At 41.9% G+C, this 27594-nt stretch overlaps 1 protein-coding gene across 3 annotated transcripts in view; it reads left to right on the plus strand.

Moving 5' to 3' along the window:
• Positions 1-27594, plus strand: part of FGFRL1 (fibroblast growth factor receptor like 1) — a 171892-nt gene that overhangs the window by 128350 nt on the left and 15948 nt on the right. The gene's annotated exons all lie outside the window — the stretch shown is intronic.

The following is a 27594-nucleotide window of genomic DNA, read 5'->3' on the forward strand; positions in this document are numbered from 1 at the left end:
GCTCTGGGCTGCTGGTGACTTATCCAAAGTTCTGGGTACCTACTCAGGGGCCTGTTAGGAAACTGCAGTTACTATTGCTGGGATGGTTTGTAATAGGAAAGGAAGCACTGAATGTGTGATGCCCCAGAGCCATGCTTCAGGTCTTATTTGACCTGCTTATTGATGTAAACTAATCTGTTGTGAGCATTTGGTCCTAATTGATTAACAGCTGGTCATTTAATCAACACAATGATTTTATTTTCCCCTTTAAAAATATAAAATAACTGGATAATAAATCTACTGAAATATGGATTCAAACTCCAGCATTTCTTTATTGTGGAAGCAGAAGAGAAGCCTTTGTCCCAAGGCTCTGTGCTGGAATCGTTTTGGGAGTTTTTCTTTCTCCCTGCCCTTCTAAGTCAAATCCAATAACTACATATTGTCTTGCAAACAAATTGAAGTCTGCCTTTTCTCTTGGTTCAGGTGCAGAAAAGAAGCAGTATCCATTACCACAGAAAGTCCAGAAAAGCATTTCTATATGCTAAATACCTCTCTCTGTTTGTTAAATATAATTGTATGTTGACGTAAGTGGTGCCATTGCAAAAGGGCTAGTGTGTCTCATTTGTTAGGAGTGGGAGGTTGTTTTATCATGTGAGCAGCAGTGGTGAGACAGAGGGATGTCGCACACAACAAGGGGCCCATGCATTATAAAGCACATTGACATACCATGGGGCTTATGTAAAAAGTCACCAAAATGTTGACAGGATGAGGATAGGGCATTGAAGAAAGAGATTTAAAGACCTTCAGCTGTAAACCTTATCAACAGGAAGATTGAGAGGTGACTTAATTGCAGTGTGCAAGTATTTCATGGGCTGAAGATACAGGATATTTAACAGCTCTTTAATTTCGGAAAAGAAAGGCATCAGCCGATAGCAGAGCTGAAAGGTGAGTCTGGACAAAAGCAAGGCAGAATCTAGCCAGGCAGTGGAGGTGGAAAGCCTCTGGGACAAACTGCTGAGGGAAAGGATGGATTTTCCATTTTTTGATGTCTTCAGCTTATTTCTGGAAGCTTTCCTGGAAAATGCTTTTGCCAAATACAGCAGCACTGACTAGATGGGAGTTCAGATTAGATGTTCAAACAGTCCCTACTTGTTTAAAGCCTATACATCTTCTTGTCACACAGGAGTGTGAAACATAGCTCTGGAGGGAGGCTTGGCAGACCTGGTACATTCCCAGGTCTAATACTGATGTGTTGTGTAAACCTGCAGAAAACAACCTTGAATGGTCATCTAAAAACACATCCAAGACAAAATATTCATACTACATTTGGAACATCAAACACTAAAGTAAGTGGCCTGGTTTCGTCGTTGCTTAGCAGAAGTGAGAGCTGAAAACACTTTGCCTCTTTATTATCCTGGAATAAGGATAATTATTTACATACCAAAGTAAAATTTGGATGCTTAAGGATTTTATACACAACTAGACAGCATATCTTCCTGTTTCTGTATGGAACTGGCAATATTTGAGCTCGTGCCCTGCATTGTGAAGTAATAAATTGTACAAGTCAAGCCTACTATTTCATTTTGGAAGGGAACTGATAACTCTTCCTTGCAGTGAGTTGTTGTCCATACAAAACTCGGTACAGGCTGTGGCAGCTTTATTGTGCAGCCATGCAACATTCCTACCAGTAATATATGTGTGTGTAGAGAGAGGGCGGGCAGGCAGTAATTGTTTCACTGACAGAAAAGATATAGACAGATGCACAGAAGCATTCTGGAACAAAAATGGGGCTGCATCCACTGAAACAACAGATGCTGCCTTGTGAAAATATTTTTTCCATTATGGCTCCAATGTCATCTCCCACTTATCTCTCACAGAAGTGAAGGACCTCATTTCAAGGGTACCTATTCTTGCCAGTGGCATTCCTCCTGCCTCGCAGCCTCAAAAAAGGGAATGGGTTTTTAACAGGCATCATGGTGGGGGGACCATTTGTCTGCGATTAGGCCCTAGAAAGGAAAGAAACTTTTGTCCGAGTGAAAGGGAAGCTTGTAGTTCATTAAGCGGTGGAGGGATTAGCCATGTCGAGAGCTCTGCTCTGAAAGAGCACTGGAGAGGGCCCGGGGAGGGGAGGGCTCCCTGTAAGAACTTTCTTCCTTTTCTCTTCTATTCTGTGGGTCTTTAATGGCTTCCCCGTGGTGGGGCATGGCGTAAGTAGGGGATCCTGGTCTTATTAGTGGGCTTTGGGTCCCCCACCTCCCTCCAACACAGCATCTCTTTATCATTCTGCCAGTTCATTACAAGCCCCAGCCAAGACTTCATTGGCTTGGGACTAAGCTAAAGAGAGAGAAAGAAAAGGATGGTGGGGGGGGGGGGGAAGAGGACGCAAAGCAATTAATTTGGGAGCATTCAGGCCTGAGAATGTAGGCCACTCCAGAAGAAACAGTCCCCCCAAAGAAAAGAGAAAATACGAACCTTTAACAATGTTTTCTTTCAAGGTTTTGGCTACTGTTGCATAAAACCCTCCGGAGCTTTGATATTTTTCCACTTCTAATTTGCTCACACCGAGAAGTTTCTCCATAGAAATGTTTCCCTTCGTTAGGAGCTTTCAGACTTGGCCTTGATTTCCAAATGCCTCTGCTTTGGAGGCAGAAAGGGTTTTGTTTTTTAGGTATCAATAGTGTCCCTTGGGGCCAAAATGTGAAGCTTTTGTGCAGGTAAATTCTCTCTGTCCTTGCTGAGAACCTCGAATAGGTATCGTCCACTACAACAGGCAAGTCCAGGCTCCATGATTTGCCTCCTGCTGTTCCTGTGGAAAATTCCTTTTTCAATCAAAACAGTTCTTGTTCTTTCAGGTGGATACGATCAAATGCAGAATTACTGCGGGTCTCACTGGCACAGAGAGCCATCTGGGGAGCCCGCTTTGCTTCCCTTGCTTGGAAATTCTGGAAAAGATATTGTGACATAAATTGTTAAACATTGATTCTGGAGTGGAAACCCATCTTTCCAGGGTCTGAGCTCACCACTCATTCCTCGTCTGGATTGAGATCTTGGGAATAAGGATATTGCCATGGGACTGGCAGCAGAACAGTTTTTCTGGAACCAGCTTCAAGCACAGATGCTCTCAGAGCTATTTCCTCTGGAGCAGTGGGAGTTTTGGTGGGCCTGGAGGTCCGGTCTTGCTGCCTCACATTGCCAGCCTGCATACATAAGGGCATCCAAATAATTTAGCTTAATGAAAGAGCCACAAATGAGTAATACAAAAAAATACCTCCAACTAAGAGCAAAAAAAAAAAAAAAAAAACAAGTTAAAATTTGCAATTGTTTCTTTTCACCTGTGTGTACCCTCCTGTGATTTCCTAGCCAGTAAAGGCACACCAGGGGATTTACACCTGACCATTAGGCAGTTTAGGCACTTTTTTAAAATATTTGAATAGGTGGAGGTGGGTTGAGAATGAGGGAGTCTGACTGAGATGAGACTGTGTTGCATCTCCTGTAAACCCAGCCATGTGTTTCTCTGGGCTTGCATTTCTTTGCATTCACCACATCACTGAAATACTCAGCATATGCTGCATTTCCTCTTAAGGTGAGCCACAGCTGAACCACTCACATGACAGTTTGATTAAAGAAGTCTGGTCTCATTTTTTGCTGTGTTGTCTCCTCCTTTGGAGTGCCAGTGTGTTTGCTGTAGTCTGTTTGGCTTCTCAGACCCATCTGCCCATTTACTCCTGATCTTACATGTTGTAGAAGAACAGTGTTCACAAATCAGTGCAGGAGCTCTCTGTTACTGGGAGAAATCATAATTCAAATATTTATTTTAGAAAGGTCCCACGGTAACACCCTGACATTTGATTGCAGACAAATGTAAAGGTGTGTCTGAGTCGGGAGGGATGCAAACAGAGGGTGGGAAAGGGCACCTGTAACTATGTTTGCATGGCTTAAAATCTGTGAAATGGAATGAATCTGGGGTGATCATGATATCATTAGACTTCTAATGAGGAAGGTGAGAGAAAGCCTGGAAAGGTCGGAAGACACCACTGGCATCCCATTCTGTCAAACACAAACAGCTCTTAGTCATAAATGGCAGGATGCAGAAAGACACAGTTACCTTAAGAAAAGATTGAGATGAATTAACTTTGCTGCTACTTCATGCTGCCTTTCATGCTCTGCTACAGTGCTTCTAGGGTGTCCTGGCCTGCTCAGAACACCCCTGGGAAATCACCTTTTCCAGTGCTGCGAAGGGCATGACCTGTGGTTAGAAATGTGGGTGCCAAATTCTTTGCTCAAGTGTTTGTGCATTTGTTTAGCAACTGAGTCGCCTATTTCTGTCAGAGGGCAGGATTCAGGCATGTAAACTAAATGCATTATCAGGAATGCTATCTTCACTAGTTTTCTTCATTTCCCTTTTTTGCTTCCTTTTTGGCCAAGGTTAATTCAGAGCTCTTATGAGGTTTCACTGGAATGACTGGAGAATGTTTCCCAATATTTTCCAAACTGTTTTCCAGCAAAGGCAGTCGGTACAAGGCACTATAAACACCAGCACAAGGTACTGGCAATCAGCAGCCCTGACTTCCAGTATCTTAGCACAGGGTGAGCCATAAAACAGGGGATGGTGGGTAAATTGGGAATAAAATTGTGGTGGGTAAGAGCTACAGGCAACATCTGCCTTTCCCATCAGTGGAAAGGCAGAGCAGTTGCACTTTTTATTTTTAGCAACTTTATTTGCAAACATGTGATATTCCACTGAATAAGAGGTGGTCAGTTAAATGGATGTTTTGGCAAGTTACTTTCCTCCTGGACTCCAGTCTCAATGGAGTGAGGCTGAGCCCACATCCCATCCTGGGGTGTGCCTCCCGCACAGTTCACAGACACATGTTTTGATTCATGGCCTGTAGGGAGAAAAGTGGGGGCTTAATTATGGATGGAGCTAATCAGTTAAATAGAATGAAAACCCACTCGGGTTTTTAGCACAGAACTCATGCTGCAATTTTTCAGTGACTTCAACCCAAATCCTCCCATTTCTCCCCTTCCCACCCCCATTTGTGTATTCATCAGTATTTCTGGGGGTTGGTCTTGTTCAAAAGCAAAAATGCTGAGCGGTAATAAAAATCAAGGTTAATGTACCATAATATTGAGTCAAGTGACTTGTAAAAATTCTTCCTTTAGTTTCTCTTAGTTCACAGACATGAGGTTCAGAACTTTTTCCAGCAAGATTTGCTATTGCAACATACTCTTATTATGACAGCTTTTATTTTTAGAAATGTTGAGTATCTCTTTGGAAACTATTTATAGGTTTGCTGCTCAAGTATGCTGGAGCTTTTTATTTTTGTTTAATTATTGCACACATAGTTTTCCTTTAATGTTGTTTTTATTTCATGACACAGAATATATGTATTTTTTGAGTGTAGCTCAAACATACAAGCCTTTCTTTTGCTGATGTAAATATTGAAAAAGTTTGGGGCCAGAATTCAGTGCTTCTCAAGTGAGTTTAGATTCAGCTAAGGCATGATTTAGCTGTGGTAGTTATTTGGGATAAATTCACATGGGTAGACCCCCAGATTATTTTGTCAAATGCCTTGGGTGAGTACTTAATTGTCAGGTTTTATGCAAACTATAAAGAAGCAGATAGTTTAAGTGTTAAAGCTGACTCCCTGCAGAGAGGGATGCTTTGCTCCATCCTTTCTCTGATCATCTGTCCTCATCCTTCTGTTCTTTTGGGTGAATCTTCTCCATGCATCCCAACTGCTGAATGGCAAAGCAGGGCAAATCACCTTGTCTATTTTTTGGTTACTTATTGCCTGGAAAGAAACTTCCATTGTTTTTTCAAATTATGCAATTACTCTCTTTTTCCTTCACTAAAATTTCAATGTTTACAAGGCTCATTGCCACACTTCAGAGGCCAGTTTAGGAAAATACCAGCATGCCTGTGATTTTCTGAGGACTCCACAGTGGAAAAACTGGATAGACTTGTGTCCAAGTCAGAATGACAAGGGCTGAAATGTATGGAAACATTTTAATCTAGTATGTTAATGGTTCTTTTCCTGTCTCGGAAATGTCCATTCTCTATTCTGGCAAAAGAAATTAAATGCAAAAAAAAAAGTTATGAATAACATCTAATCAAAAAGCCATCCCTGGTTTTAGGTCTTAGAGCAGAAATTAACCACGACAGCTGCTCCTGGAAGGTATTTGTCCATGCTATTATACAGAATTCTGAAAAATGCCATTTTTTCCTCGTAGACTGTTATCAGGAACAGTTATGTGTTTTGCCTAAAGACTATTACTTCCATTGTTTTTGAACTTTACACCAGACATAGCCTATCACAAAAATAATCACTTGTCTTATGACAAAACAAACCATTCCATTTCTTTCTTTTTTCCAAGGCATCTCATTATCAACTTTGGAAGGAAGTTGAATTTATAAAAAGATAAGTCATGTAAATAAGCTGGAAGAAATCTAATCAAAGTTCTTTGTCTTCTTTGGCAAGCACAACTCCATTAAACCGTGATTCTCCTTTGAAGCTTCAATTACCTGACTTACCAGAGCTGGAGCAGGGGAGAAATGGCTAATATTTCTGAACAATGTGCATCTGTGTATGTAAAGGGAAGTTACTACCTTTTGGGGGAGGAAAAAAAAAGTCTGAGCAAGTTTACAGATTGCATTTTTATTGTTTTGGCCAGCTGCTTGGAATCACAGGATGAAATTTATCCCTGATGTGTCCCCCCTGTAAGCAAGTGGAGGAGCAGGACCAATAAATTCTGTCTCTCGAATAACTCCAGAGGTGCACGTGCCCCATTTCCTTTCTCACATACACGTGGGTGCCACTCACACTTGCAACCCACTCGTGTGTTTGTGGCCCCAAATGCTGTTTTTACTGAGTGCACACTCAGAAATCAGAAATATTGTTCCCACGTGAGCTCTCCCCAGCCTGTATTGCACAGGACTCTCTTGTTGGTGTTTTTTGCCACCATGTTTATGTCAATTTTTTCCATTGAAAAGGAAAATGTCAGATTCCTCTCACTGTTTTTTGAATATGCATCCACAACTGTCTTCAGTGTTGACAGATGCAATTAGACCAGATACCATGGGGAGCAGCATCCACCTAGCCATGGTGGTGTGAAAGTCTGCCTGTCTTATCATATTGTTAGGCAGAGTAAATCAGAATAAGTGAGGAATCTTGGGTATTTGAGTAAAATCACCTCTGCTGGGCTCTGTACTGCTGCAACTAAATTCCCTGGAGATCTTTCTCTACACTCAGCCAGGGTCCAGGAATTGCCAGAGAGAAGCACAGGACTTACAAGGCACTAAGACCTGCCTGCCTTTTCCCAAATGACATAGAGACTCACTTTTTTATTCTTTAGGCAAGCATTCAGCTGATGCACCAGTGAGCTGTATACATGCAGTTTGCCATGAATTTCTTACAAATTATTTTAATCCTTCTGAAAACCCCCCATCATTCCGGGTTGTATAAATAACCTAAAAAATGAGGGCAAAAAACATGGATTTTCTGTTCTTTGTTGGAATGCTACTCTGGTGTAACTGAGAGGGAACTTGACCTGCTGTATCCGTTTTTTGCAGAGTTCAAACCGTAATTCCAGGCCAGATTCTAATCTGTGCTTCTTGCTCATATTTCACTGAAGCTCTCAAAAAATACACATGCTGTGGGCTGCAGTGCAGCGTTGCAGGCAGCGAGTTACTATTATCTGGCCTGAAGGGCCTTCTGGAAATAAATAAAAAAAAAGAGATAGCGATCAGATTGCTGAAGTGAACAACTGACGGGCATTTTAAGTCTTTAATTTGTTTTCATTTGCTTGGAAAAGCAGGCCACGTTTGCCTTTAGAGCAAAAGGCAGTTATTGATAGTGCTACTTAAGTGAGCAAAATAAAATGCTTGCAATGACAGTTATCAAAGGTTAGGTCCCTGGAGATAAAAAGCTTTTGTGTCCATGTGTACTCCAAACCAAATCTTTCTGTGGGCCTACATAAAGTATACAACAATGTGCTTCCCTTCTGAACTTTTTTGGGACATGGCATGGAAAGACTGTAGCAGTCTTCATGAAGTCAAATCCCAGATGGGTATTGGTTTCAAAGGGAACGATGACTAGCCAGTATGCTAAATATTTTAATTCAGTAAAGCCTCCTGTTCTCCTTGATGTTTGCTAAAGTTACGTTCAGCAGCTGTAGAGGAGAATGTGCACAAGAAACCGAAGGAGAATCCTGTGTCCTCTCCTCTTGCCTAACCAATAAATTTTAGCACTGAGTAGGCAGGCACAAGCCCTCCTCACCTTGGCCCGTGGGGTTGGGAGATGAGCAGCGAGGGGTTTAGATGGAAGCGGAGCCGCGAGCAGCTGGACCAGGTGCCACTGGTGCTGTGAAATGTCCCTTTAAAGGCTATTAACATAGTGAAGGCTTTTGAAGGCTGCTGAACTGTTTGTAGCATAATCCTTCCGCTTTTCTCCCGGAGCACTCTGCATGTTGTGCTAACAGACACTTGTGCAGATGGAGCCCACCACACACATAACTCCAGAGAGAAAATTTGCAATAGGTGCTTTATCTGCAGACAGTGGCAGATAATTACTGTTTGAGCTTTAAGTCTGATACAGGCAGGCAGGCAGGCAGGTCTGATATGTCTGATTTCAGATAGATTTGAATGTTCCCAGACTCCAGGGTTATCTTCTTGAAAGATAAGAAATTATTAATAGTAAAGGCTAGGGATTTTTGGGGGGAAAGTTTGTCTTGAAATTCTTCACCTTGCCAATACTTTCTGCCATATCAGAGAATAATCCTTTCTGCAGTATTAAAAAGTTGTTCCTGAACAATTTTTAGAAAAAGGGACTGCTTTTGTAGGAAGCCAATGCAGTAGCCTTTCTTCAGAGCAACTGCACTGGCTTTTGGATTCTTTTGCTAGTTTTTTGGCTTCTGTTGAATTTTTCTAATCTTCCTTTGCTTGTACTGTAAATTAGAGCATTTAGACCTGCTAGATTATCCCAGAGGATTTAAGGCAAGTCTTTGTGCAGTTAATTTCCCACTGATGCCCCACTTCTCTCTGAGTATTTGCTTGGCTCTGAGCTTGGCTAGACTGGAGTGAAGGAGGCAGGTACCAGCTTCTCATTCTGAGTATGCAACAATTGAGGCATAAGAAGAAAGCTCTATTCTGTCCTGCTATTTGTGAGCCTGGCTTTGCTGCTGAAAAGGTTCTCAGCTGTGATTTTACACTACAGGTGTCTGTAAGTTGTGAGGCATTTAGCTCCTTTTCCTTTCCTTTTCACAGGGCAAAGCTCATGTGTCACAATGCACTGCACTGTGGCTGGTTAAATCAGCTCCTTCTTAATGACAATTTTAGTATTTGATCAGTTTGTTTCTTTTAATTTATTACCAGTTGTGTTTTCCTTGCTCAGAAGCAGTAATGTATGACATAAAAGCCAGGTCTCCCCTCCCTCTCTGACTGCACTTGTCAGCTTGTCACTTGTGTTCACTCATAGCTGCTGCCGTTTTAATAACCAGTTCCTGCTCTTAGATCTTCAGGATGTGTGATAAAAAAATCCAGCACCTGGGACCCGCAGTGGAGTGCAGTGATTTTGCTGGAAAAGGCAGCCCTTCAACTTCTCTTTCATCTTAGAGGAATGGCAAAGGTGGGAGGTGTTACACTAAGTGTCCAGTCTCTCTCCTTGCGTGGAGTAAGGCTGTCTAAACAACTGAATTCTCACTAGCCTGCTCAGTTACAATCTGACAGGATTTCATCTGTTCCTGGGGAAGCTTGTCTCCTTGTCCCTCTTGCAGGATCGTCACCCTTTTATCAGCTGAATTGTTAGTGCTGGAGTGGCTTCACACTGTCCACCATTCCCACGGGATATTTGTTGCTGAACACAAAGCACTTGTCACTTCTCCGGCTCTGGAAGGCAGGAAGGGTTGGATAGATTCCTGAGAAATATGCTTTGTGGCCATGGCAAAGAGGAGGATGAGTGACTTGTTTTAAGAATCACAAGCACAGAGAAGCACTTAGGGCCAGGTGGTGTTTCTCTTACATCTCTTTCCCAGTAACGTAGGAAGGTGCTTATGTACTGTCTGATTTGGTGGATGATGCTGGAAGCTCGTCCTTTGGTTAAATGACAGAAGCACAGACCTATGTCTGCTTATCTACTATGTGCAGACAAGCAATAACATATTTGGAAAAAATAGATTCCTTTTGAAGCAATAGTTGTAAAAACCATGTTCCCTAAGTTCTAACCACAAATTGCCTGTGGGCCCATTGTCTGTATGTACAGATCAGGATTTATCATAAGGCCTACTACTTGTTAAGCTCAAAAAAAAACAAACCCAAGGTGTAGATCAAATCAGGTATGAAAGAACTCGCACAAATAACCTACATAACATATGTTGTCCTAAGGCAACATGTTACTAAACAGATGGGTTTGCACCTTTCAGTGCTGCTCTTTGCATTGCAACTGCTAACTGGGTATTTCACCTTCCCATCCAGTAATACCCCTGTGCAGAAAAGGTGTGATTTAGATTTGGTTTCAGGCAGAAACTTTGAAGAATGAATGTGGTAATTTGTATTGTTCCTTTTATTGGGACCTTCTACAGCTTATGCTTTCCATGGCCTTTTTTTGTTTTGGGTGGGGGATTGATTCAGTCTTGATATAATCCCTTAATATATGATGGAGAACACTTTAGCCTTTTAGGGAGATGCCATTGGAGACCAGTTTCAAGTTAGTGGGTCTTTCAGTGTTGTTCGCATGCATCCTTGAACATTAATATTCTTTGAAGCCAATGAAACATTTTAATTGGCTTTAGTGTCCTTTGATCAGGCCTGTGATGGTTGTGTAAGGCTGCTGTCATGCTGTACAAGTTGTTAAAAGGATTTTGTATTTAGCCTTTCCTCTAAAGGAGTGTTAATGTTGCTCTTAGTTCTAGCTCTTGAAGGGGTCCTGTTGCAGAACTGGTTGTGGACGGTTGTGCAATCCTTGCCCCATTAATAGGTAATTTTAGTACCAACAGAAAAGGCAGAATTAATATTAAAGTGGCTAAAAATTTGAGGCAGTACCAGGGTAAATAGGTTGCTCATTTTTATTCAGGGGCATTGAGGAAAGCTGAGGAGCAATCAGTTCCTCTATGCCTTATACTTAGGCCTTATCCTTCTACCAGTTGTTCGTGAACACATGAGCTATTTCCATTTCAGACCAGTGGAAGCAGTATGTGTGTCTGACAGCAGAGTCTGGCCTTTCATATAAGAATCAATTTGCCCATCGCTGTGGAGCAACCACAGAGAAACTGTTTAACAGTACAAAACCCACATTGTGTATGAGATTAGGACAGGAAATATGGGATTGCAAGTTGAAACTGCATGGCAAATTTAAGTGAGTTATACACACTAAACCAACATGCTTCTCTCTCTGCATCAATGCTCGTACCAGACAAGCTCACAACTGGGCTGTATTTATCCTCATATTACTCCCAGTTGGTGGGAACTCATTGCTCCTGGATTCAAAGATGAGGTCCTGGGCCATCGGCAGGGAAGGTCACCTCTCCAGTGGTAGAGAAGAGCCTGGAGCCTGGATAGTGCTGTGCTGTCTGCTCCACTTTTCTCCTTTGAAGGTGAGGAAGGGAAAGGGGCTTTGATAGCTTTGAGATAACATCTCCTGGAAGCCTCTTCTGAGTTGTTCCCTGAACAACAGTCATATGGTGTATTTACCTATGGAGATGGGCATGTGTTCCCCAGCTTTACTGTCTCCAGATTAACTATTTAACTTTTTTTTTTTTAAATCAGTAGCCAAAAATGCTTTCTCACTTTTTTCTTTTTAAAAACGACTAATGGGAAAAAAACAAAATTTGCTTTCAGAGGATATTTTTTTTTTATAAGATTAACCCATTGTTTATAAAGCAGAAAATGTAATCTTTTCCACTGAGCAAGCAAAACCACAATTACTGTAATGAATATTGGGTAATTAACCCTTCTTCTGTGGAGAAGATAACACATAAGACTCACTGCACTACTTTCCCTGTGGAATAAAGTAGCAGTGGTATTAATCCAAGGCAAACACTGAAGTTTTACAATTGGTTGTATTATTATTGCAGTTGTAGCATTTTTATAGCCAGAGCAGAAGGCTTCTGAAATTAAGGTGATATTTAATCTTCTTAAGACTGCTGGGCACCAACTAACTGCTCATGCTATAGAAAGGAGACAGCTGCCTTCTGCTCTGCTTTATAGAGAATTAATGCCACACCTCGGTTTCTGGGAATTTTCCAATGCAGTTTTCATTTGGAATAGCTGGTCACTTGAGTAACACGTAGCTTAGAAATAAAATAGAAGCAATTTTCTGCTTAATTAGAAACATAATCCCAAATTCTGCCAGCTTCAGCCTGGCAATTCAATGAAAAGGTTTCAGTATGGGATTGAATGTCATGTTTTGAAGCCAGTTCTGCATCTCTGCTGTGCTGACAGTGTGGTTGCATTGCCTCTTGCTTGGGAAGGGGCAACGTAGTCCATCACCTTCCAGTTTCTGTGGAGGTCCATCCTGGCTGCAGGCTGGGCGGTTGACCTCGACCAGGCTATCCTTAGGGATCAAATTAACTTTGTGTAGACTGGGCCAGGATGATGTGGGCAAGTTTGAACAGAGGCAATGGAAATCTACCCTCTGAGCTGAACAAACTGGGTTGTGCAGGAAGACTGGCTCCCTCTGTTACAAGTGTGAAATGCTGGTATATTATGATTACAACAACCAGAAGTCAAATTATTAAGATTCATGCAGAGGCTGGGATAGTTTTCCAACAGTATAATTTTGTGAATGCTCAAAGAGCAAAGCCAGCACAGTCAACCCTTGTTTTCCTGCTGTGTTGTCTCAAAGAGGACTTGCCAAATCCCCCTTACTTGCCTCCTCCTACATGGGACTCCAGTGCAGAACGTGGGAGTCAGCTGGTGCTGTGCTGATGTCAGGGCATACAGGTAGTGGGGTCTCTAGCCCTCAGAAACATGAGACAGCAGGAGTTTCCTAAAAAAACAGTGACTAATCTCCACCCAGTTGTGGTTGGTTTGTAAGTACACAGGGGTGTGTAATCAGACTTCCTTGCAACAGGCTGGTGATTGTTCAGTGAGATTTTGGGCCATGCTGATACAGGAAAGTCCTGATTGTCTTGAATATTCAGAGATCCAGTAGCTTCCACAGGGAAATGCAGTAACTCAAGCCTATTTTTTCTTATAGAAACACTAGCCTTAGATGTGATCCAAAACTGTGTGCTTTTCCTGCATTCTGAGTTTATCTTATTTTTTCAAGCAGAATTAGATCTGCTGTTTTTTCTCCTCTGGATTTTCATAGTTACTAGATTTCCTACATCATATTGTTTAGCAAGAGGATTATTTTTTTCCAGCTTGTGGATCCCTGGCATTTCCATACAGACAAAACTATATCAAATCACTGCAAAAGCGCAGTTATGACCGGCTGACTTGTCCTCAGATATCTTCCCTGGGTCTTTCACAAGGAGTCATGGATATGCAGACCTGCGCCACATTGACTCATCTCATTGCTTCTTCTCTTCAGAATTCTGGTTTTATTCAAAATGTTCCTCTCCTTGGCTGCTCCTTCTTCCTTTCAGTGAATCTTCTTCAGAGCAACCCCTCTCTGGCGTTCCTCCCATCCCACTGCTGTGAGGCTGCCTTTATTCCTGGTCGAATTACCGAAACCTTTCCCTCCTCCCGTGGTATTCAGGAGTCCCAGGGCAGGGTTTACCCCAGGCTTCCCATTGCGTAGGCCTCTGTACTGCTGCCAGACGATACTCACAGTGTATGCTGCGGGTGATTCTCCCGGCCTCTGCAATGAATTATTTTATTGCTGCCAGCTTGTCAGAGAAATCAACTTGAAAGCTGAGCCAGAGAGCGGCCCTGGGAGTGACTGATTCAAAGTGGAAGCAAGGCACTGTCGAGCAAAAATAAATAGGGGAATGCATCAGCTGGGTAAAAGGGGCACTGTTTTATAGTAGAATTTCAAAAGAACCAGTTAGGCTTCAACAGGGAGACGGGTCTTACGCATAAAGCTCGTAAACATACAAATCATGATACTATGATTAAACATTGCTGTTTCACAGGTTTCGGGTTTTAAGGGTATAATTTTTTGTTTAACTGCCATCCTTGTAAAGATTTGGCCTGGTGAGGGACATTTTTCCCTTCCCAGTTACCTCGCAAGGAATTTGCATTCCTGCTCTGTGCCTGCACTTTGGTGTGCGTGCTGCCACTGAAAAGGCTGTGAGCCATAAATAAAAGAACAATATGACCACAAGCACCCCCTGCAGAGGAAGAAGAAAGACATGGGTAAAATAATATGCCAGAGAAAATTGTAGCCCAGATAATTTATCCACCCCTAATTATTTCTGGGCCAGAATGAGGTATTTCAGATAGTAAGAAAGCAACTCTTTTTTTTTCCCTTTAGTGATTTTGAACCATTGGCCTGTTAGAATTTGATTCAATTTTTAGTTGACTTTTTGTCAAGAAGAAAATCACCAAGGGTTGTTCACAAGCACAACTGTGTATACATTTCTGAAGCAGAAAGACTATTTCTTCGTGCATTTCTGATACTTTCAGTCATTCAGACTCCTATGTCTTGAAAGAAAACACATCTCAGGTGTCACATTAATCTGGTTGGTATGAGATTATGGCTTGCAAATTGCTGATTTTGGATATGGATGGCTGGTCCATTTAAACGGCTTCAGCATAAATAGTAATAATAGACTTACAGTGGCGCAGTCTTTCAGAAGACGAGACAAAAAGCTGTGCTTGTTAAAACAAAAGATGCCCCAGAAGCAGGAAATTTAATATTATTAATGAAAACAGGAGGAATTATTAGGAATGTTTTCACACGACAGAGTTCCTCATTCAGGATGTGTTTCCGTGGGGACTTCACCAAGGGGTCTTGCTGAATCCTTTTCCCTGAGTGAGTCTGAGTGCTGTGAACATTCCTCCGCTATAACCTATGATGTATTTGTAACATTTGCATGTAATCTGTCAGGCAGGGCCTCTGCTATAGAGCGTGGGAGTTTCGGGCCTGTGGGATTTGTGAGGCTGCAGATGCAGAAGTGGAAGTCAGTCAGAATTGTGGCATGGAGAGGGGTTTCCCCAGTGTTGGAAGAAGGGGGAGTGTTGGAGATAGCCCTGAGTGTGCTGCAATCCGACTGTGCACAGGCTATTCTCACAAGGTTTCCGTTTTCAAGGTTTGGATGTGTTTTGGCATCGGAGTTCTCCTTTTAAGCCGATCGTCTGCAATTTTTCAAGGTTCACCCACAAGTCATAATTACCCAAGGGGATAACAGCACATGGATGCAATGAAATGCATTCATAAAAGTGCTTGTTTTTGCATTGATGGGTCTCTAACTGCTTGTTATCTCTGAGCATGATTTAGAGGGACATAAATGTAGCATCTCAGCCTTACACATTCATAACCTCTTCCATCGAAAAATCTCAAAGCATTTTACGCACAGATGTAACCAGATAATATGTCCTGTTGTCTGTGTGGCATCTCCAACATCAGTTATCATCATTCTAAACCATATGCCAGAGTCTAGAGTATTCCCTGAAATATTTTACATGGGAGGAATCATGTAAATAGAATATCTGGCAATCTATGAATGGCTCACAGGATTTCAATCAACTGCACAGTTTTAAAATTGGCATTTAAATCCCTCTCACATCTGTTGTTTAAAATAGCCAACAGCGTGTGGAATACATTCAGTGTGCAATATTCATATGAGTATGTTAATAATAATATACATTATCACAGTAAAAAATGAGGTGTGTAACGGCAGTGCTCGTTAGAGTAAATATTTAGAGGTTTTGGAGAAAGCACTGCTTACTAGTAAAAAAATAAATACTTCTTCTCCACAGATAATACTGAGATGTTCTCTGTATCTTGAATACAGGACTTAAATGTTCCTAGTTGCCCCCTTGGTGCACACTGTGACTTCCAGTGCTCTCCAAGAGCAGTCCATATGGGGTAACTTGCATAGGAAGCTAATAAACTGCACCTGCTTTAGCTTCTAAATATCAGAGGGTGAAATACCTCACGGAAGATGTTGTTTATGGGTCACCTAGGCGAGGTCCTAGGTGACAGCTAACTCTGGTTAGGTGTTAGCTAGCTCTGGTTCACTGACAAGCACTGAATTCCAACTGCAGCCCTAGTCTGTCTCCTCAGTGCATTTCCCTGTCTGCAAACCAGTATTACTCCTGCAGACTCTCTGTCCCTCTTTCTTCATCTCAGTGAAACCTTTGAGGTTCAAGGTATGAAGTGCACTAGCATGGAATGTGTTGTGTCTCTAACTGTAGAGAGTTCTGAGTATTGGGGAAAGTTGTACCCTCACTTTCAAAAATATGCAGTGACTCTGCCAGTGAGCACTCAAAATCTGTTGAATTCTACCTAAAATAAGCTTGGATTTCATATATTTTGCAGTGACCTTTAAAGGCTCCTTCCAACCCAGGCTGTTCAATGATTTTGTGATTGTATGTTTTCTTAGGTAGTTTCTGTGTCTTTCTGGTCCTTTCTGGTCCTTTCTGGTCCTTTCTGGTCCTATGATGGTGGTTGTTCTTATGCACTGCTGGTCATGTGCTAGGACAGGCATAAAAAGAAAATGCAAAAAACCACGAAGGAATTAAATTCCATCCCACAGGAATGACTGTACTACACTAGTCATTGTTTTGAAGCATGTTTTAGAAATTTGTAATGACAGCATTGGGATTATATAGTTAATTGTGGAGCAACCATTTTTACAATTTGTGTTTCACCCCACATGGAAAGCTATGATTTACTCCAAGTAATTAGGTTAGGTTTAATTTTGGCGAGACATAGGCCCGTATTATCCTGTGTAATATACTGTAATCCTCACGTTAGGTAGGGTGCCAAGTATTCCGTTTGTTTTGGGAGCCAACAAAATTGCCACTTGTCCAGGGTTGTTCTTGGACAGAATTGTAAAAGTGGTAACATTTTGCTACTTTAACCAGTTTATTATTAGTCTGACAGTGACCCAGAGATGTATGTATTGAACATTATGCAGAAGGTATATGGCACTTCTCTAATAAAATTATACGGGGGCAATGTTGCAAGTTTTAATACCAGACACCAAGGCTATTTTCTCTCTTTCATGACCAGACCCCAAAATCTCAATTTCTTTCGCTTCTTGTCATGCTGTAAAATATAGTGGTCAGAGAGATTACACCACTGCCTAATACTGCTATTACACAGCTGTATATCAGTTTGCTTATAACAGATGAATCTAAGTTAAAAAAGCTAAAATTTGTTTTTTCTCTCTAAAAAGAGAGAGTTTTTTCTCTCTCTAAAAAGAGGTTTTGTTTTTCATTCTTTCAAGTGTCTTTTCTGGACTTTCTGATTTAGTGGTTTACCTGTCCTTTAGAAAGTCCATTTATCAAAAGATATTTGGGTGTTGGTGACTGATGAGGAGCTGACTGCTGCCAATGACATATTACAATCCATGTTTATTACATATATGGACTGCTAAAATAGTTCTCTTCTGAAATCTGAGAGGAAGGATTCCCTAACAACATTTTGTGCCTCACTGAATATAATGAGCATCTTAGACACTGAGATTTTTAGATGTTCTGCAATGTCCAGTTAAAAGCTATCATCATCTGTTAATTTCTTAGCACTCTGTCTTAGCACTATTGCCTTTTTTTTCTTGAAGTCAAAGTTAAAACATAATAGACTAATGATGTATCCTGGGGAGGTGAGATTTTTCGCCTCAAACAAGCACACATGGGACACGCTTTTCCCATTAAAGATGTTGAGCAGCAGTCCTCTCTGTGAGTTTGCTTCATTTGTAATTGTCATAGGATGTTTCATTTTCTTCCATTGGAGTTATTTTTACTTTTCTACCAGAAGACTGTGAAATATGTAAGCCCACAGAGAATGTTTCAATAGTTTTCCTACTGGTGTGGAAGAAACAGCTGGATCCACATTCCTGGCTGTAAAGCCTGATATTGCAATTCCCACTTCATCATGATGGATTGGGTAATTCCACACTAAGGAATTATCTCAGTGTTTGGATGCGACAGTACTGTACAATTGATTATTTTTGTTTGATTATAAATGCCATCCAAATATAATACCTGTGCTCAGTCACTGACATGTATGACCTCTCTTTCCTTCTAGCTGCTCTGGAAATTTCTTTGTGCTGGCTATTCTGACCATGTGAATTTTCAGGGAGATAGAACATGTATCAATGATGTTTCTACACTTTTGGTGAAGAAAATAATAAACATTGATCAGTGCTACTGGGAAGGGGAGCGATAGACGTATAACTTTATAGGAAACAGCAGCTGTATAGTAGTTAGAAGGCTGAGAGCCAAGTCTTATCCATTTATCCTCGTCTCTGCTGTAATCTTCTTCTTATCATTAACCTTGTGTTAGTCCTTTTGGTGGCATGCCTCCCTCCCCTAGCCCTAAGCAATTTAGGGCTGTTGAAGATGGAATTTTGTTCTTGGGTGGAGTGTTCACACTACCTTGCTTTTGGCATCCAATGTGTGTGGCCATCATCTCTTCTGCAGTCAAGGAAGAGAGGTAGATGTCAACCTGACCTTCTTTTCATTCTTACTCTGAACTTGGGCACTAGAGTTAGGTTTCTAAAGTAAGGACTATTTAAGCTTATTTGTCAGATAACACTTAAAGTCACAGAATCCTTCCCAATGTTTATAAACTTTCTGTAAGTAACTAATGATTCATTATTATAAATAATAAATGCAAATGAAATTTTTGTTATTCAGATAAGCTGATTTGTGTTATAAATAAACCTTTTCTTCTCAACTCTGTAAAAATACAAGACCTCCATCATTCCCCCACCAGGTCAAAATGGGTGGATGCTAAAAATATGGTTTTTGAGGAACCTTAATACATGACATCCACTCTGTGCCTGCACTACTCAGGCAGTAGACTCTTTAAACAGGATCTATCTTTACTGCTATCTGTGAACAATGTCTAATATAGTGGGACCTTGTCTCTAAGACAGGGTATCGTAGTAAAAAATACTGGGAAATATTATCAGTTTGTTCTGGGTCTGGAACAGCTGGTTGGTAATTGCTGCCTTTTTGGGGCTGCTATTTCATGCTCAGAAAGTGCTGGGGACAAGGCAGAAGCCTAACCACTCGTCTTGTTCTCTGATTTCTTCTCCCTTTCATCCTCTCCAATAGCAGATCAAGACTGTTACCGTAGACTGGTGCCTGTGGTACAGAGCTCTCAGGGCTGCTGTCTGTGTGTGCTGGGGCATGCTGATAAAAAAAGGAACCTCAACAACAACAACAAAGAAGGAAGAGTTGTTTTCTTGCCCCCTGTGGAATGGAGACCTGAAGTCAGGCGGGAGGTCCTGGTGTCTGGAGGAGTCAGCGCGGCGGAAGGGCTGTGATTGCCTTTGTAATGTAATTGTTATAATGGCAGGCCAGGGAATTGCAGTGGTGGACTGAAAAGCTCCAGCTGTTTCTCCTTGTGGTTCTTTGTGTGGTTACAGCAGGAGCTGGAGCATCCCTATGAGCAGATGGAGCCACGACTGAGGATGTGTCTCAGATGACTTTGTGAGCTCTGTGGGTAGGGGCAGACCACAAAAAGCAAGGCAAGAGCTAAACCTTCAGAAAGGCTTCTCCTTCCACACCATTATGGAAAGTGTTTGGGGAAGGAGGGGAAGAAAGTTATAAACCAGATGCAGATCTGAACCAGATACAGAGTCATGGGCACAAAAAAAGGGAAGAGAGAGATGAACGTTTTATGCACAGGTCTCATTCTACATGGACTCAGAAGACCTCCAGAATTCCTCTGCATAGATGTAGCCAATAGAGAATTCTTCATGGTCTTCAAAGTCTTCTATTTCATTAACACTCTTTTCTGTTGTGCTTTTTCTTTCTTATCAATCTTCCTGTATTCACAGTAACATTAAAGGAGTTACTAAAACTCTCTTTGAGAACTACATGAGCCAACTTTAGCAAATGGATTTATGAAATCTATAGTTCAGCCATGGTTAGACCATTATAATTTTATATGTTCCAAAGTCTGAGGCTGGAAAGCTACCTGGCAGGAAAGGACCTGAGGGTGTTGTTTGAGAGCCAGCTGAACATGAGCCAGCAGTGTGCCCAGGTGGCCAAGAAGGCCAGTGGGATCCTGGCCTGTGTCAGGAATAGTGTGGCCAGCGGGACAAGGGCAGTGGTCGTCCCCCTGTACTCGAATCCTGTGTTCAGTTCTGGGCCCCTCACTACAAGAAAGACATTGAGGTACTGGAGCGTGTCCAGAGAAGGGCAATGGAGCTGGGGAAGGGTCTGGAGCACAAGCCTGATGAGGAGTGGCTGAGGGAGCTGGGGGTTTTTAGCCTGGAGAAAAGGATGCTCAGGGGAGACCTTCTCCCTGTCTACAATTACCTCAAAGGAGATAGTATCCAGGTAGGGGGTGGTCTCTTCTCTCAAGTAACAAGTGGTAGGATGAGAGGAAATGGCCTCAAGTTGCACCAGGGGAGGTTTAGATTGGATATTAGGAAAAACTTCTTCATGGAAATGTTTCTCAGGCATTTCAACAGGCTGCCCAGGGAAGTGGTTGAGTCACCATCCCTGGAGCTGTTTAAAAGACATAGATATAGCCCTCAAGGACGTGGTTTAGAGGGAGTTGGCAGTGTTAGGTTTATAGTTGAACTCAGTGATTCTATGATTCTATGAAACAGGACTTCTTTCTCTTCTTCTGCATGACTATTCCATAGTCCAAAGATGAAGCTTTCACACATCTTCAATTTAAATGCTTTTATTTTGTATCTCATTTTTTGTGTGTTAATTCCTTTATATGCTTAAAATACCCCTTTTCTGAAGTTCCATCTCTCCACCTTACACATTTACCTCTTTAAGTAAATATGTGATCTCCTTCCATACCAAAGTTTTTAAATCAAGCCCAAGCAAAAAACCACAGCATCCTTCAGGGGTCTGCAACAGTACAGAACAGGGATACATTAATGTTGTTCTCCCAGCAGAGAATGAAGTATTAAGAAGGAATTGGTGGTAAAAGAGTTAGTTCAGGTGCTGGTAGCAGCTTATGCACAGCAGTGCTAGATTCTCTCTGGACTGCTAAAACTTTACATAGATGTAGGAGTGGTTTGTGTGTTAAGGCTAGATTGGTACCAACCAGTAAAATAAACTGGCTCTGAAATGTCTATGCTGCTCTTTTTCTCATTCTCTGGAAGGGAGTTACGTCTTCCTTGGTCTTAAAGCAGTCATTTCTGTGTGTTGAGATGTGGGATGCAGCAATAACCATCAGTTTAGAGCTTTGTCATCTGCAGGTGATAGAATGGGCCTGTACGTCATCATAACTTAAAGATGTGAGTTACTGATCCAGCTATGGACAGAAGTCTCGTTTCTTCATTACCCAGCCAGGGCTTTTGTCTGTAGACTGTGGAGACTCTTCAGTGTTTCAGGAGGCAGATGGGCTGCAAATATTTCTTTTGCAAAGCATCTTGCTTACCAAGAGTTTCCCAGTGCTTGACCTGAACTGAAATCCATGAAAATTTTTGCATAGAAATTCTCATGAAAATGGCCTGAACTGAAAATACCAAAAAAGCCACCAATACGAATTTCTTTTTATTTTTGTTGTCAGGAAATTCCAGTATCAATACCTCTGGTTATTTTTGGCCCAACTGGAGTCAAAGTCAATAAACAGTAAAGTCTTCAGTGCCTGTCACAGAGGGAAAATCTCTGTCAGTAACCTGTTACTTTCTGTTGGTTTTTATTGTGGGGATTTTTTGGTTTTAAGTGGTTTTGTTGTTTGCTGGTTTTTTTTTTTCAGAGAGAGAGAACCCTCCTCTGGGTGGTTTTCTGCTTTTTCATCCTGAGGGGTTTTGTCTGACTGGGCCCAAGGGGAGGGGTTTCCTCCATGAGGTTGTTTTTCTTATCTCCAAATATTCCTGATACCTTTGCTTTTACTGAGCCCTTCCAAATAAATGCTGAGCACATTTCCTGTCTTTTTATAACACCTGCACTGTTAATACAGTAGGTGACACTGTTACTATAGTAGGCAGGTGAAGGAGTAGTGAGCATGAGATGAAGGGTTAATGGAAGATCTGTGAAAAACATTCAAAATAGTACTTTCTAAGATTTACACCAGGTTTGCATTAGTGAGATGAGTTCCTTGGAGTTTTGTCCTGTCTGCCTCTAGCAGAAAGAAGAGCTCAGAGAGGAGGTTTGCTAAATTAGATCTCAATGATGGGAGAAAATTCAGAATTAGTCAAAATGAAGACTTTGCATGTTAATCTTCATTATTTCAAATCGCCTTTGGGATTCATCTATGAATCACCAGTCCCAAGGGTCCTGAAGCCATAATTCAGACCTTGCAAAAACCACAAAACAAGCTGAAAAATCACAAAAATCTCAAAAAATAGTGGTTTTTTCTTTCCTTTTCCTCCAAGTTTTTAGAGTGTATTTTTAGAGAGTTCTTCTTCAGAATCAGATATGTTAAGAGTTGTTATTCAATAACAAAAAAGCCTAGATTCTAAAGTAGTCGCTTCAAGGTCAAGATCATGATCAAGGACTTCCAGAAACATCCCAAATATCACAACATGAACAATAAACCCCCATCAGCTGGCGGTGGCAGCTGTCAGATGGGAATCATGCTAGCCAGTGGGGCTGTTTTCCTGGCCATTGGGGGTTAACATCAGCTGAAATTCTAGTGAAACCTGGAGTGTTAATCCACCTTAAGGAGATCTGGGGAAAGCAAGTGCCTTAATCCCCATAAACCCAGAGGTGAAGTTGTTGCTGCCGTCCTCCACATACCCCTCATGGACCATTCATCTGGGCAGCAGATGAACCAACAAGCATAGCAGAAGAGTCCCTAAAACAAAATACTGAATGATCTTTACCTTGTGTTTTCCTTTAAATTCCAGCCGGTATTACAGGAAAACCTGAATGTATCTGAGATAAACTGCAGAGACCTACTTTTTCAGATAGTACATGCTTTTGCATGTGTTTATCTGCTACCTACTGCACCATCAAGGCTAGTGAAAAATAGGTACAATCACCTCCTCTTCAAAGTTCGTGGTCCAAGTTTTATTGGTTAGATCAACAGAAAAAATTCTAGTTTAACTCCTAGGTATGCCCAAGACCTGCCTTCCACAAGCAACTTGTGTTTTGCCACTCCCTAGACATCTGCAGCAGTGAGGGACATTGGGGAGCAAATACGATGTGCAGATATGATGCGAAAGTCAGCTCTTAAAGCTGGAGTTCAGAGAGATCTCTTTCATTCATCCATGGGAGAAGGCCTCATTATAATTGTTCAAGCCTGACTGGATTACATCACTTTCCCCCTCATTTCACTCCCTCCCCACTTGCCTCCCTCCTTTTATTTACACCCCTTGTTCAGTGCAGTGTTGAGCCAGGGCTGCCTTAATGATCGATGCTGATTGCTTCATTCCCCATTGCCCCCCCATCACCTCCCCCAGTGCTTTGAAGTGTGCTCAGGTCTCAGGCTCCAGTTCAGAGGTCACTTTGTTTATTTATGCAAAGCTGGCTCATCTGTGAAATGGGGCTTTCAAGGCCTCTGACATCAAAGACTCCAAAGCTGGTCCCATCAAGTCAGAGCAGGGACGGGCCTTGCATTATAACAAATTAAAGCAACTTTGTGAATCATAGAGAAATATGATGGCTAAATTTTTGCTTCACAAACTGGACTGTTTTCTTGACTTGTGGTTGGACTCAGCACATGGTATTGGCCTGAAAACCAGTCATGGTTAAAACACGAAGCCTTCATAAAGAGTCTGTGGGTAAATAAAATTTGATCCTGACTCAGTAACAGTCTGAATATTTCCCATCAGTTTCTCTCAAGCTGGACTGTTATGCAGAATTTTCCATTTGTTTTAACTTTCAAGAGGGAATGGAACAATTCTGCTATGGTAATAAACAGTAACTATACCCCACTGATGTGGCAGTCTTGTCCCATAGGATCCTCAATGGGCTTTGTCAGTTGATGGAGTTATATACAGAAATCCCTTCTCTGCAGAAATCCAGCCTGCTTTGGGACAGGGGATAGACCAAAAAAACACATGGCAGGCAATATGCATAGAACATCGTGGTTTCTGGGGTCAGAAAGGGTAATTTGTCCCATGACATCAGCATTGATAATCATGACCTCATACACTCAGACGTATCCAGTCTCATACAAATCCGTGACTGTCCCTTTCAGCTCCACCACACACATCCCCAACATCAGCAGCATCTCAGTCCTGTGGCATCTCAGACCTAAAAGCCAGCTTGGAATGAGATCCTGAAGCAAGAGAGAGGCAATGTCTGGGGATGATGCCAGTGGGGTGACACTCCTGAACAATGGGCTGATGCCTCTGTGTCCATCCTGGCTCTGTCTTGTATTGCCATGTGCTGTATTTGGGGGCGGGAAGGGGTTACACGAGTTTCTCCCATATCTCCAAGTCTATCACCTGACGTGATATTGGAGCCTTGCCCTTCAGGTTTCTTGACCAGCCAGCGTGCTTTGTAGCACCATGGAGCCAAACTGTACAGTGAGGACACCTAAACCATGTGTATGTTTTCTTAGCATCAGATACTCGTGACATAAAATTAGTCAGTGATTGCTTTTCAAGGCAGGTTTTCCACTTCATCTTCCAACTGGCTGCTATCCTAAGCCTGTGATACTGTCCAAGAAGTCCAGTATAGGATGACCTTCCAATATAGGTCACAGAAATGAGAGCTTGTAGGAAACTTCAGCAGTTCATCCTTCTTAGCACTGCCTTTCACAGTAATGTGCTGGCAGCAAAGTGGGCAGTGCTACATGGCTGGTCCCTACTGCCCTTAGACTGTAGGCTGATTTTTTTGTATGTACTTATCACCCCAACCTGCCCAACTCTGGGGGGGGAGGTGACAAGAGCATGATCAAGTAAGTGGCTTATTAGGTAATTCTCAAATATAGCTAAGACTCGTGATTTCTGCTACTATCTTATTCTTTTGTATACTGGTCATATGTGACTTGTTTTTTAAGTTCCTCTCTCTGTCTAATAAGAATATTACCAGGCCAATTGCATTTGTGAAACTCAGGGTGAAATGCAAACAGCAGGTCTTCAGATCTGACACTATTAACCAGGCTTCTAAAGGTTTGGGCTGCACCAGATGCTTCTGAATTTGCAGGATATTTGGCTTTGTTGTCAGTGTCACAGATCCCTCCACAGAAGAGAGCAAAGTGTATTTGTGCTACAGAAAGATACACTTCCTTCCCAGCACAGGGGTTAGAACAACTGTAAAAGTGTTTCTCTATCCTAGGAAGCCACTGAGTATTAAAACTGGAAAAATAAGAAAGTTCTTCAAAACAGGGAGAGATATATTCTTTCCATGCAGCCACAGTACTGACTTTGGATAAGACAGGTGGAAGCCAAATATTGATGATATCTGACTTAGACAGGGGTCTCTCATCCTCAGGGTATTCCTGAAATATCTGTCTCCTGAAGTGCTGCTCTACTTTATGTGATATTAAGGTCTTTTTTGGCTCTCTGAGACCACAGGTCAGAGCTTAAGACACACACCCAAGGTACAAGAATGGAGATTCAAATCCCTCTCTGAATTCAGCAGAAGAGGGACCTGACCCTGGGTCACTCACATCACAGGTTAACACTTCATCATTATATTACTGGCTACTCTGCTGCCTCACTCACGCTTTTAAATTCAACTGGAGATTCACACACTTCAGGGAATCTTCCCAAAATGAGTTTCACCCAATTTCTGGATCTCATGAATCAACTCTTTTTGGTACAGTTCTCAAGTGTGAGTTTTTTCAGATACAGTCATGCTGAAGATAGAGACTGCTGTAACATCTCTCACCCCTTGTGTGGCTCTGGGGATGGGAAGGAGCAGGAACTCTTGCTCTGCAAGAGTTTCCGTGTTTATGATGTTTCCCCACCTCAAGACTTCTGCTATTGTTGTTAACGTTTCCACATTCCTAGCACACATGAAACAAGTTCCAATGTATCTAAACCAATGTGCCTAAATGCATGCAGTTATTTATTTCAGTGTTGCTCTTCCATCAAATTAACTATTCCATCGGCTCAGCACGATGGCATTAGTTATCCTGATCTCTTTCACCCAAAATGTTTTTTTCTGGGTTTGGTAGGTTACTCCACAGGTTTGTGTTTTGGTAGGTTAAAAACTGAAGAAGCATCTTCAAAGGATTCAAACAGATTCTGAGCAATTTTCCTTACATCAAAAGCTTGGCAGCATGTCAAGAGGTGTGGAGACCACCAGTCAGTCCGTGTGTGTCAGCAGGAGGAGTGCACATGGGCTGACATACTGTAGCATGAGGCAGCAGGCAAGGGAGATATACTGCCCTTTGTACATCAAGCTGAGCAGGATTAAGATACAATTGACAGAACATTGCCACTTAAATGCCGTAACCACTTTTAAGATATTCAGCAGTTAACAATGGACAGGAATCCTACATCTCTCTGCAGTTTTTCTTTGTTCTCCATTGCCCAATACATTTGCCTAATTGTGCAGAGGGATTTAATAAGTTCTCTCTCATGAAATCTCAAATGAAATCCAAGATTTCATTTGTAGCACTACTGATATTTATGGGAAAAATTATGCAAGTGCCAGGAGAAAATTGATGTATTTTGACTGAAGGGAGACAATCTTTCATATGCAACCCATCACATATAATGGAGCTGCTTCAGGGAGCTGCTGCCCCAAAAGTTTTCTTTTCCCCTCAGAGTGACAACTGTACATACCTCCAGGGAAAACTGCCCTGAAGTAACCAAAAGGAGAAGAGAAAAATCTGTCAGGTCGAGAGGGGACAAACCCATATGGCATTGCAGCCTCTCTGCTCAAGGGACAGAGGCAAAAGAGAGCAGAGCATCTGTTGGCATATAATGCCCCTTGCTGAAGAGATGGGATGAGTTTCCAAAATAACAGAACCTGAGGTGAGGATGGGGTTAAACACACATTCCTGTCTCACAAAGACACAAGTTGACACACTAAACACTGTTTAAGAGCAACTCAGCTTCTAAAGCAACTGTCAAGAGCAGTTTTATTATTTATACCTTCTGGGGGGGGCATGCTCATCTATAAACTCAGGTAAGTCCTCTCTGTCACAAACACTACAGAAAGAATTTTCTTCTTTTTCACTCATGAGACTGTTTTTTAATGTGGTTTAGGAGTTGGATATTTAGAGGGATTCATTCCTTAGATCAGATGTTTCCATCTCTCTTTTTTTTTTTTTTTACACCATTGTGTTCCTCATAGAGGTGAACTTTTTCCCAGTCTTCATCTGACCTGTCTCTGAAAATCGAGTTTTACCCACTTCAGTGCACTTCGGGTAGGACCTGCAGAGCTCTTGATCAAGATCACCACCTCCAGCTACTGTATGGGGCTGTGCCACCTGTAGAGCACAGAAATAACCTTAGAAGAGCCATATTTTGCTGCACCATCACTTGTAGGTGCCCAAAGTCCCTCAGGTGGCCCTTCCTCCTGGTGTGATTCATTGCTATAAGAGGTTGCTTGGAGCTGAGAACTTGTGCAGTAGAGGTTGAGCTGTTACTGGAGGAGGAAAAAGACTTCACATCTGGGCACTCCAGAGGTGTGAGGCCACCAACATCACCCAGGTTGCAGAAGGAAGTTCAGGGTAC

Source organism: Corapipo altera, unplaced genomic scaffold (genome assembly GCF_003945725.1).
Source record: "Corapipo altera isolate COAL_440 unplaced genomic scaffold, ASM394572v1 95, whole genome shotgun sequence".
Classification (NCBI taxonomy): Eukaryota; Metazoa; Chordata; class Aves; order Passeriformes; family Pipridae; genus Corapipo; species Corapipo altera.